At 35.7% G+C, this 10,864-nt stretch overlaps 3 non-coding genes across 3 annotated transcripts; 2 read left to right on the top strand and 1 right to left on the bottom strand.

The window, feature by feature from the left end:
* The first annotated feature begins 1,806 nt into the window (after positions 1-1,806).
* Positions 1,807-1,878, top strand: Trnam-cau (transfer RNA methionine (anticodon CAU)). The gene has a single exon. It is a non-coding gene; the product is annotated as a tRNA-Met (tRNA).
* An 8,356-nt stretch (positions 1,879-10,234) lies between these two features.
* Positions 10,235-10,306, top strand: Trnam-cau (transfer RNA methionine (anticodon CAU)). Its single transcript has one exon. It is a non-coding gene; the product is annotated as a tRNA-Met (tRNA).
* A 329-nt stretch (positions 10,307-10,635) lies between these two features.
* Trnam-cau (transfer RNA methionine (anticodon CAU)) lies at positions 10,636-10,707 on the bottom strand. Its single transcript has one exon. It is a non-coding gene; the product is annotated as a tRNA-Met (tRNA).
* Between the last annotated feature and the right edge of the window lie 157 nt (positions 10,708-10,864).

Here is a 10,864-nt window from a genome sequence, read left to right as displayed (position 1 = left end):
AATGTATTTATATGATATAAAATTTGAGAAAGGTCGTCTTTCAAATAACGTGCGAACACTACAGGCTTAGCAACTTAGTTTCCTGCAAACATTAAAGTAAAAGTAGCTATTTGTTTCCAACTAAAGTTGCATGAACAAAACTGCTTTATAAATACTAGAAGAGTCTTGTCTTGTCTTAGTCTTGTTCATTTTAATTGTTTTTTTATCTCAAAATTTTTCAATTGTAAGCCCTCCTTGGTCCCAAACATATATAATATAATTATCAGAGGATTACATTGTTTTTGTTTATACATTTTAACTCATGACTAAAATCAAACATCAAATTTTATTTGTATTCAAACTCCACAAAGGTGAATTGTAAAAAAACTAGAATTTGCAGTTTGCTGTCAAATAAATCTTTTGTATAGGAAATAAGTGGATTTTGTGACATGTTTTGCTTTCAGATCTCAATGTCAGATAGTCCTTATTTATAGGATACCATGATTTTTAAAAGCAATATTTTACTGTTCCAAATTTTGCACTTACCTTTTTTTGTCAAAAAGCATAGACAGACTTTAAAACGACGGCACCGACCAACGACCGGTGGCGCAATGGGAGATGTCCTTTTAAGCTTAAAATTCCTTTCATTGATTTTTGATAGTCAACTACTCCTTATCTTAATACATGAATTGTTTTCTAATGATAAATTACATTTTGAATAACTCGCAGCTGTCATTTTTTACATTTGACAATTAAATACTACGCCATTAACAATGCAGTTAAAAGGCTTCAACAGTAGCCATTGCGGCCATTTGACATACATCGTTTTCCATTGTTACGCAACACAACTCTGCTTTATAGATTTTACAAAATATAAAGATATTCAAAGGATAACCAAACAGCTCTTTACTACGTAAATAATTTTTAAATACTCCGATGGATCGACGACGATGACAAGTTGTGGTCTATAACAATTAGTACCTTAACCTATAAATCTTCTACCTATACATGACGTTTATCCTGTCACTGCCATTGATGATTTGTCACAAACCATGTTTGTTTTGTAATTTTCAACTGCTGCAACTGCAAATTTTAAATTATAGGTAGCTACATAATTTCAGTACAATTTATTCAAACAGATGTACCAATTGATCAAGATATCACCTCCGCCCACTTTGAAATAATAGAATACGAACCTACAGCTACAACAAACTATAGACAGGGACATGTACAATTTAGAGACCAAAGAGAATGCCTATTTCATTTTTGCCATTGACCATGACAGTTCATCAAAGTGACACAAGCTGATGTCTGGGCTAAACGAATGACTCTATAAATCAATCAAAAAAGAACAAAGCGCCATTTCTATGGACATAATAATAGAGAACATCAACATGAATGCAGATGTGTACGTGTACCGGATGTCTACCAAGATTTATATGAATTCAAACAAACCAAATGCCATGTTTTATCAGAGGTACACTTAAAACGGAAACTGCAGAAAACACAAAAACAACTAAAGAAACAACATAATTTTAATTATGTCCGTCGAGGTGAACATTCAAACATTTTCAAGCACGCCTCCTGCACGATGGATGCAAAATTTCGTACCTTATTATTTATGCATTTTCTGTTCTGAAATATAAGTAATATTTGAACTTTAGATACGATTTAACATTATAGTTTAAACATCATAGAAAAATAATACAGTATCTCTTTGTCTTTAACAAAAAAAATTAGTAATTCAAAACTTTCGAGTAATACCTGCAAACGAATAACAATATGGCGGCATGGCTTATAACGTACAATTGACACTTACTGTTTCCAAGCAGAGTGGCGCAGTGGAAGCGTGCTGGGCCCATAACCCAGAGGTCCGTGGATCGAAACCATGTTCTGCTAAACACTTTTTTTATTTTTATGGATTGAAAGCTGGGTGAATGTGATTTGAAACATGGCTGTCATTAGGCCGATGATTGCTAACGGGTGCCCGATGTAGTTATACGTTGCCCCATCTCGAATGGCACAGATTTGAATGTTTGGGAGATAATGTCTTAAGCACTGCCTTGGATTGAGCAGAGAACCAGAGTCGGAGTACGAGGCATTACTATTTCAGCCAGGTTCTGTACAATAAAGCTATATTAAACAGAATTGATAACTTCTTTTTGACTGGAAGATCACAATGTTAAATTTGAATAGTTCTTAAAGAACACTCAGCGCTACAATGGCTGCGTTCAATCTCAGACAGATAGGGTATCCGGATAACTTTTTGTTAGTGTTTTACGTGTAAGATAACAGCTGATCAAAAACTGCTGAGATGTCAAAAAAAATAATCCAAAGGTATCCAAGAACTTCTGGCGTATATAGGTATCTGACAGAACAGCTGATTCAACACATGGTTGAATTGCAAGAAACTTGAAAATTGATTTCAGCCTTTTGTATTTGTTGGTAAACAAAAAGGAACAAAATGTTAGTTGAAGATGTATTTGAAGATGTTCTCTTTGTAATAGACGAAGCTATTTGCTTCCCAATTTTAGAAGGTTTCCCAAGTAAATTATTAATCGTATTCAATTCCAAATGAGCTAAGATGAAATTTAACATAGATTACAGATTAAGGTTATGTCTTATGTCTTATTTTTTAAATTAAATTAAATTGTTACGCACCTATAAATTCATCATCGTTCGTCGAATCAGTTGAATTATCCATTAAATGTTTTACATTACAACAATTTTTACTTTGAAGCTTAAATGTTTCTCTGAAAGTTGTTTCAGCTATAAGTTGTTTTCATTTTTTGACAGCTATGCCAATAGAGCTCTTTCAGCAAGGTATCTAAAAATCCACCTATCCAAGATTCCCCATCCAACACGAGATTGAACGCAGCCAATGTGAAGTTGAAGCCGAAGCTGAAGCACAAGTTGGGTGAACTTTTACTTTTTGACTTGATGCTGTGCAGATTTTTGACATTTGTACAGTTTATATGGATGGTTGAGGGATCAAGTTGAAAACTTTTTACTTGATGCTGTCCAGATTTTTTACATTATAATGGGTTCGTTCATCTTCACTGTGGCAGGTTTTGGAAACAGAGTTTTTTTAAGCTTAAACTTCACCCATTGCGTTCAGGCTGTGAAGCTGATTTGGGATCTCATTGCAAGACCAATATACTCGACTAACGCTACCTTTTTGGGGCCTTTTGCCCCAATTATTAATTTTACGAAGGTTGTCTAATCGGATTTTAGACAGTCGAGGGCTAATAGAAGACGTCAACCGTGGAATTGAACATATGCATTAATCTTTATTGTTGAAATGTCATGGCCCGAGTCGGAGCAGAGCACTTTCGATTCAGTAAGACTGTTTTCCATTGGGATCGAAGCGAAAGTTCCGGGGGTTGCTTTCTGAAGTTTACAATTAAAAATGTCTATAGGTCTTCGCCAAACTTACAAAAGTCAAATTAATTTAGTTTTTAGTATAGAAACAAAATATAAAACTTGAACAATAATAAAAGGCTGGGATGCGACCCACACTAATAAGTTCCCAATTCCCATCCCGTCAGTCGATTTGTGATAAATAATTTGAAGCCAATAGCTAACTAACTATATTCTCCTAACACTTGAGCCGAAAACCATTTCCCATCAGTTTTTTGTTGTTATTACTCCAAGAAAGACCGCGTAGTGCAAATCTAAGAAATTTGCTAATGGCACAGAATTAATTCTTTGAGAGTGAGAGTTCTAATGGGGAGACAGTGCATCGTGATCGGGTGAATGTAATAAATAGGCATTTAGTTCTAATAATTTTGAAATGAGTCGAGATCATTTTGGAGTATAAGACCGAATCCCATGGATTAGAAGTAACCTTTCTTATTTTTATGTCATCAGCTTAAAAAGAGACATTTGAATTGACATTGACAATGACATTAATAAAATCATTGATAGGTAAGACAAATAACAGGCGACCAAGGTGGTTCTCCTGAGTTTGCATAAATGGGATCGAAGATTTACAACCTGAAAACAACTCTGTATCGGCGGTTCTCAAGGTACGATCTGAAATAAAAAAGGATGGGAAATCAAGGGATCTAAGTTTAAGATAGGTTTTTCTCAAAACCCACCTCTGTCTATCAACTTCTACTCTCACCTCCCCGTGGTGAACATCGTAGTTGCCTAGTACCTCAACTAGAGATTGGGTTCCCCCAGTGGAAAGTTGTTGGGGGAAGCACACGAGAGAGGGGGGAGAAGTGTTTCCACTAAGGCACATCTCCTTATCCAGACGGCAGCGGAAGAATTCCCGAGATTGAATCAACGGTGGCGTCTAAAGTTCCAGTAAGTTTCAACTACGTAGTGAACACCTTATAGGGCTTCTTCGACTTATTCGGAGTCCAGGGCTATAATGAGTGGTTTTATCCGGCTCCTCATTCTTGGAGTTATACTTAGGATCTGGCCCTCCAGGTTGGGCTCGCTCCCTCGCATCGGGAGGGAGCGAGCCCAACATCTCAAAGGAACTTGGAGTTCTCCAGATCAATCTACCGTCAACCAGATCGATCATATTGCGATCGACGGCTTCCAGCATCATGGATGTCAGAACTTTCCGAGGAGCTAAGATCGACTAAGACCACTTCCTCCTTGTAGCCAGGGTAGCACTTCGGGTTTCCAGACCCAAGAGAAAACAGGGAGGTGCTGGGAGAAGGTACAACGTCGAATGGCTACAATCGCAAGAGATCGCCAAATCCATTTCCGACCGAGTTACAAGTAAACTCTCTCGAAGTTCTGTGTCGCCAACACAATGGAACGAAAACCAGTGGCAACATTGTCAAGTTGCAATCAGAGAAGCCGCCTCTGACGTGCTGGGTTTCAAGCAACCACCAACAAGGAACCCCAGGTTTGATGAGGAATGTCGGCAGGCAAACGCAGTCAAACAACAGGCACGCAGAGCGGCGGTTTGTGCAGGATGACCATGGAGAATTCACAGGTCGGGTGCTTCAGGACTACCCTCGTACAACTACAACAGAAACCTCAAAATTAGTTTTTATTATGATAGGTAGATGGCTATTCTATTATGTATGGTAAGGTAGTGTGAAGTGTAGTTAAAAGAATAAAAAAGGCAGGGAGTGCTTAAAAAATAATCAAGCATGAGGAAAAAAGTGTTTTATGATTTTCTTTTGTTTGTTGGGTAATATTTGTGGGTTATTTTCGATAAATAATTATTTTATAAAATTTGTTTGAAGAGTCATAATTTCTAGAATATATTTAAAATGCATATGATATGTGAACGTGTCTTTAAAATCTCCAAAACATAAGAATGACATTAAAAAACGTCTATCTTCAAAATGTTTTCCTCTTTAATATAATTAAAATTTATAATGTAGAATTAGATTTTTCTAATTTATGACTTAATTTGTTAGTACAAATTAGGTCCGTTCGAGTACTTTCAGCACTGAAATTCGTAAAAAGAGATATTTTAAAGAGTGGGGGTAAAATTCTTTCAACAAAAAAAAACTAAACATTTTTCACACAATATTACTGTCTTGTTGCTGTTCTTTGAAAATTTGGTTTTAAATTTTATAATTGACAGCAAAATCGAGCAATTTATTTAATTTATTTGAATTTCTATCAAATTTGACACTTTTCAGAAATCAGCCCAAAAAAAATTTCTTGGGCTAAAATTCGTAGGTTGGGGGAATATTTTACTCTCTCGTGAGCGCTCTCTTTTACGAAAAACAACGAAACTTTTCAGTACGCGAACAGGATTTGGTTTTGGTTAAATTTCGTATTTTTCCGTAAAATTGGACCGCTTTAGGAGGGTACGCGAACGGACCTACAGTTACGTCGTAAAATAGTTTTTGTTTTATTTTATGTGAGTGGGTACTTATACGTCATTTGACACGAGGATTCCTGAAGCTGAGTGGGGAATCATTAATTTTCTCAAAGTAAAATTCTGGTTGGGTCGGTTTATAGACCAAACCAAACAATAACATAAATTTTCTGCCGATTATGACTTTACTCACAGTTCTGACTCTATCATGTCCTGATATATTAATATGTGGTGACTTTAATAGTAATTTTCTAACCCAAAACAATCTGCATGATAGCTTACGCACCTTCACTTTACACCCCGTTAACTCTATCCTACCTACACATTTTTCTTACACAAGTTCTACTCTTTTAGACCTATTCTGGGTGAGTAATTTAAGATTAAGGTTGTACATTACGATCAAATATCTGCCCCAGCCCTTTCTAAACATGATTTAATTTACTCAACTTATGACTTTGAGTTGCAGGTCGTTACTCAAAGTTTCCAATTCAGGGATTTTCGAAATATTGCTTTGAAGCGTTAGAGGTAAATGCTAGAATCATAAATTGGGATATTATATATAACCTGCCCTCGTCAGATCTTCAAGTCGATTTTCTCAACAAAAATGTTAAGTTGTTGTATGATAACTTTGTTCAGGTACGATCAAAAGTCGAAGAAGCTGCAAATCAACCTTGGTTAACGCTGTATATCCGTTCGCTTATCATAAAGCGCGATCTTGCATATAAGGCTTGGGTACGGTATCGAGTATTAGAACTTAGGCTCGCTACGTAACAAGGTGGTGACCGAAACAAGAAATGGCAAAAGCCGTAGTTTTTCAAATATCGAAAATTATGGGCAAGTCTGCGAAACTTTGGTTTATTCAAGAGTAAATTGTGCCTCAGCTCTGAAATAGATAAAAATATGCTGAACGAAAGATTTGTTACTTCTTCTGTTGAAACCTCACGTTCTTAAAATTCTCATTACCATGAAGTTACTGGGCATGCGGAAAATAGAACCAATTACCATCTCTGGTTTCGGTTTTTCCTCCGTCGACTCTGCCGATGTTTTTGAATCAATTTTCTCAATCAAATCAAAAGCCTTTGGCATTGACGATATACATCCATCATTTCTCAAAATTTGACTGCCTATTCTTCTACCATACTTAACCCGTATTTTTTATGTCTCATCACTTTCCTATGCAATGGAAACTAGCAAAAATCTTACCTATAACAAGAATTCCAAAGGGATAGAGTTCAGGCCAATTGTTATTTTGTCCTTTTTGTCTTAAGTCTTTGAAGGACTCATTCAAAAACAATTAAATAATTTTCTTAATGCCAACAATCTAATACCTAATATGCAATCTGCCCTAATCAATGTTATTGAAGACTTGACGATGTCAATGGATAAAGATCGTGTGTCATTTTTAGTCCACTTCCATTTTTCAAAAGCTTTCCACACCATTACACAGTAAACTTATTAATGAATTTAATTTTTCTTCTGCGGCATCAAACTTAATGTTTTCATACCTTATTGGAAGATCACAAGCTGTGAAAATAAATGGGTCGCTATCAAATTTCCTACCAAATTTAAATGGTGTTCCGCAAGGCTCCATTCTTGGTCCATTGTTGTTTTCAATGCACATTAATTCAATTCGAAACTTAATGAAATTTGTTCCTTAGCTTTGTACCCCGATGATGTGCAGCTTTACTTAAATTGTCCCCTTGGTTTAATTGAACACTACTTTGTTTGCTTAATTGAGGATCTTGAAAGGATTCAAAATGGGTCCACAGCAAATAGGCTTCAACTAAATCATTTAAAGACTAAATGTATAGTTATTTTCCGAACACTTTTTGATCTGTCTTACTTTCCTCATATTGCCTTGATACATATCCCGATAGAATTCGTTGAGATGGCTAAAAATTTAGGAATATTTAATCGTTTTTTAACATGGGTCAACCACATTAACACCATAGTTGGTAAGACTTATGGAGCCCTGCGTCCATTTTTTGTGGCCTAGCATTATACTCCTATAAAAACGCGTCTTTTACTTGCCAAAACCTTAATAGTACTAGTTCTTACTTATGGATGCGAATTTTTTTCTTCTTGTAGTTACCAAAGTAAACGGAAACTTACATTCGCATTCAACAATACTGCCCGCTATATTTTTGGACTTCGAAGATAAGATCACAGCTCAGAAATTTCAAATCATATTCTAAACATGTCATTTGAAAATATGCTCAGTTTTCGGAAATTTGTTTGATATCTTACTATTACAGACAACTCGCTATCTCTTTGACAGAATACGACGAACCTCATCTGTCAGATCATTACAACTTATCAGCCCACGTTACTCTACTCTTACTTCTGAACGTCAATTTTATGTTAATAGCATTCGGCTTTGGAATGCCTTGCCAAGATCAATAAGGGAGATACGTGATGCTGTCAAGGCAAAACTCGAAATCAAAAAATACTTGTCAGATCGTAATTTTATAGATATATGTATCTAATAAGTTAAATGAAATGAACAAGAAATGAATCAGTTAACTCAAATTTGTAAATTTTTTAACTTTTAAAAACTATCGTTCCAATTAATATTTATAACTTTTGTAAAAAAAAACCTCTGAAATGTAGTACGTTTTATATATAAAGGGTGATTTTTTTGAGGTTAGGATTTTCATGCATTAGTATTTGACAGATCACGCGGGATTTCAGACATGGTGTCAAAGAGAAAGATGCTCAGTTTGCTTTGACATTTCATCATGAATAGACACCACACAACGAGCAACGCTTGCAAATCATTGAATTTTATTACCAAAATCAGTGTTCGGTTCGAAATGTGTTTCGCGCTTTACGTCCGATTTATGGTCTACATAATCGACCAAGTGAGCAAACAATTAATGCGATTGTGACCAAGTTTCGCACTCAGTTTACTTTATTGGACATTAAACCAACCACACGAATGCGTACATTGCGTACAGAAGAGAATATTGCGTCTGTTTCTGAGAGTGTTGCTGAAGACCGTGAAATGTCGATTCGTCGCCGTTCGCAGCAATTGGGTTTGTGTTATTCGACCACATGGAAGATTTTACGCAAAGATCTTGGTGTAAAACCGTATAAAATACAGCTCGTGCAAGAACTGAAGCCGAACGATCTGCCACAACGTCGAATTTTCAGTGAATGGGCCATAGAAAAGTTGGCAGAAAATCCGCTTTTTTATCGACAAATTTTGTTCAGCGATGAGGCTCATTTCTGGTTGAATGGCTACGTAAATAAGCAAAATTGCAGCATTTGGAGTGAAGAGCAACCAGAAGCCGTTCAAGAACTGCCCATGCATCCCGAAAAATGCACTGTTTGGTGTGGTTTGTACGCTGGTTTAATCATTGGACCGTATTTTTTCAAAGATGCTGTTGGACGCAACGTTACGGTGAATGGCGATCGATATCGTTCAATGCTAACAAACTTTTTGTTGCCAAAAATGGAAGAACTGAACTTGGTTGACATGTGGTTTCAACAAGATGGCGCTACATGCCACACAGCTCGCGATTCTATGGCCATTTTGAGGGAAAACTTCGGAGAACAATTCATCTCAAGGAATGTACCGGTAAGTTGGCCACCAAGATCATGCGATTTGACGCCTTAAGACTATTTTTTGTGGGGCTACGTCAAGTCTAAAGTCTACACAAATAAGCCAGCAACTATTCCAGCTTTGGAAGACAACATTTCCGAAGAAATTCGGGCTATTCCGGCCGAAATGCTCGAAAAAGTTACCCAAAATTGGACTTTCCGAATGGACCACCTAAGACGCAGCCGCGGTCAACATTTAAATGAAATTATCTTCAAAAAGTAAATGTCATGAACCAATCTAACGTTTTAAATAAAAAATCGATGAGATTTTGCAAATTTTATGCGTTTTTTTTTTTTTTTAAAGTTCTCAAGCTCTTAAAAAATCACCGTTTATATAGTTCTATATTTTTGTTTAATACTACACTTATCACTGTCTTATAAGATATGTTATCTTAATGTGTATAAGTTTTCGCAATTGAAATAAAATAAAATAATAAACCAAATAATATTTCTTAGCTCTCACTTCAGTTTTCCTTGTGATGCCATAACAAAGCTTAAAGGAAGGGACTCATTATAAAAAACAACTGCAACCAGCCATACAAAAGAACCTTGAGAATGTCCACGTAAAAATCGATATGGTAAAAAAAACCACCCACTCAATTCTTTTAAGAGTCCTTTCTGCATCTTTCTGAAACGTTGAGAAATGTCAAACAATTCAATTCAGACCGATTACAACAACTTCCTATTTGAAGTTAAAAATATAAACAAAATGCTTTTAGCACCACATATTCGAAATCAATAAAAAAAAATTCCAAGCTTAAAAAACAATAATGCCTCAAACTAGAATTCCAATAAGAAATTCATGAGAATTTCTCCTAGTTACTTATTGAACATTTGACAATCTTTTAAACAAGCAGAGTGGCGCAGTGGAAGCGTGCTGGGCCCATAACCCAGAGGTCCGTGGATCGAAACCATGTTCTGCTAAACACTTTTTTTTTTTTATTTTCACATAAAAGAAGAGTTCCCTAGTAAAAATAATTTTTTTTTTCATTGGAAATTTAACCAGATAAATTGTTTTCGATTTTGTTTCATATGAAATCTTAAATAATTAGCTCATAGCCAAGGTTACTAAATTTAAGACAGTAACAAAACAAGACTGAGGCCAAAATTAAGTAGATGTAGGAGACCGAGATCTACAGCAAAACGATATTGACATTTCGCAATATTGTCGATAACTAGATTTGTACGTACCAAATCCTAAACATCTCACTCGGTTAAAATTAGAAAGAATTCAGTGGTAGAAAAAACTCGTTTAGCAGAACATGGTTTCGATCCACGGACCTCTGGGTTATGGGCCCAGCACGCTTCCACTGCGCCACTCTGCTTAGAAACTCGCTTGTCAAATGACATTTATGTCCTCTGTGATGCTTTTAGAGTAATATGAATGACATAGAAACTAAGTTCTGCTTTAAGTTCTTCTTGATAAAAAAAATAAAAACAAACTAATTATAAGCATTTCTTTTTTTAATTTAGTTCTTAGGC

This window comes from Eupeodes corollae, chromosome 1, assembly GCF_945859685.1.
Source record: "Eupeodes corollae chromosome 1, idEupCoro1.1, whole genome shotgun sequence".
NCBI classification, from domain to species: domain Eukaryota; kingdom Metazoa; phylum Arthropoda; class Insecta; order Diptera; family Syrphidae; genus Eupeodes; species Eupeodes corollae.
Note: the sequence above shows the minus strand (reverse complement) of the source record. Positions and strands in the feature narration are given on the sequence as shown.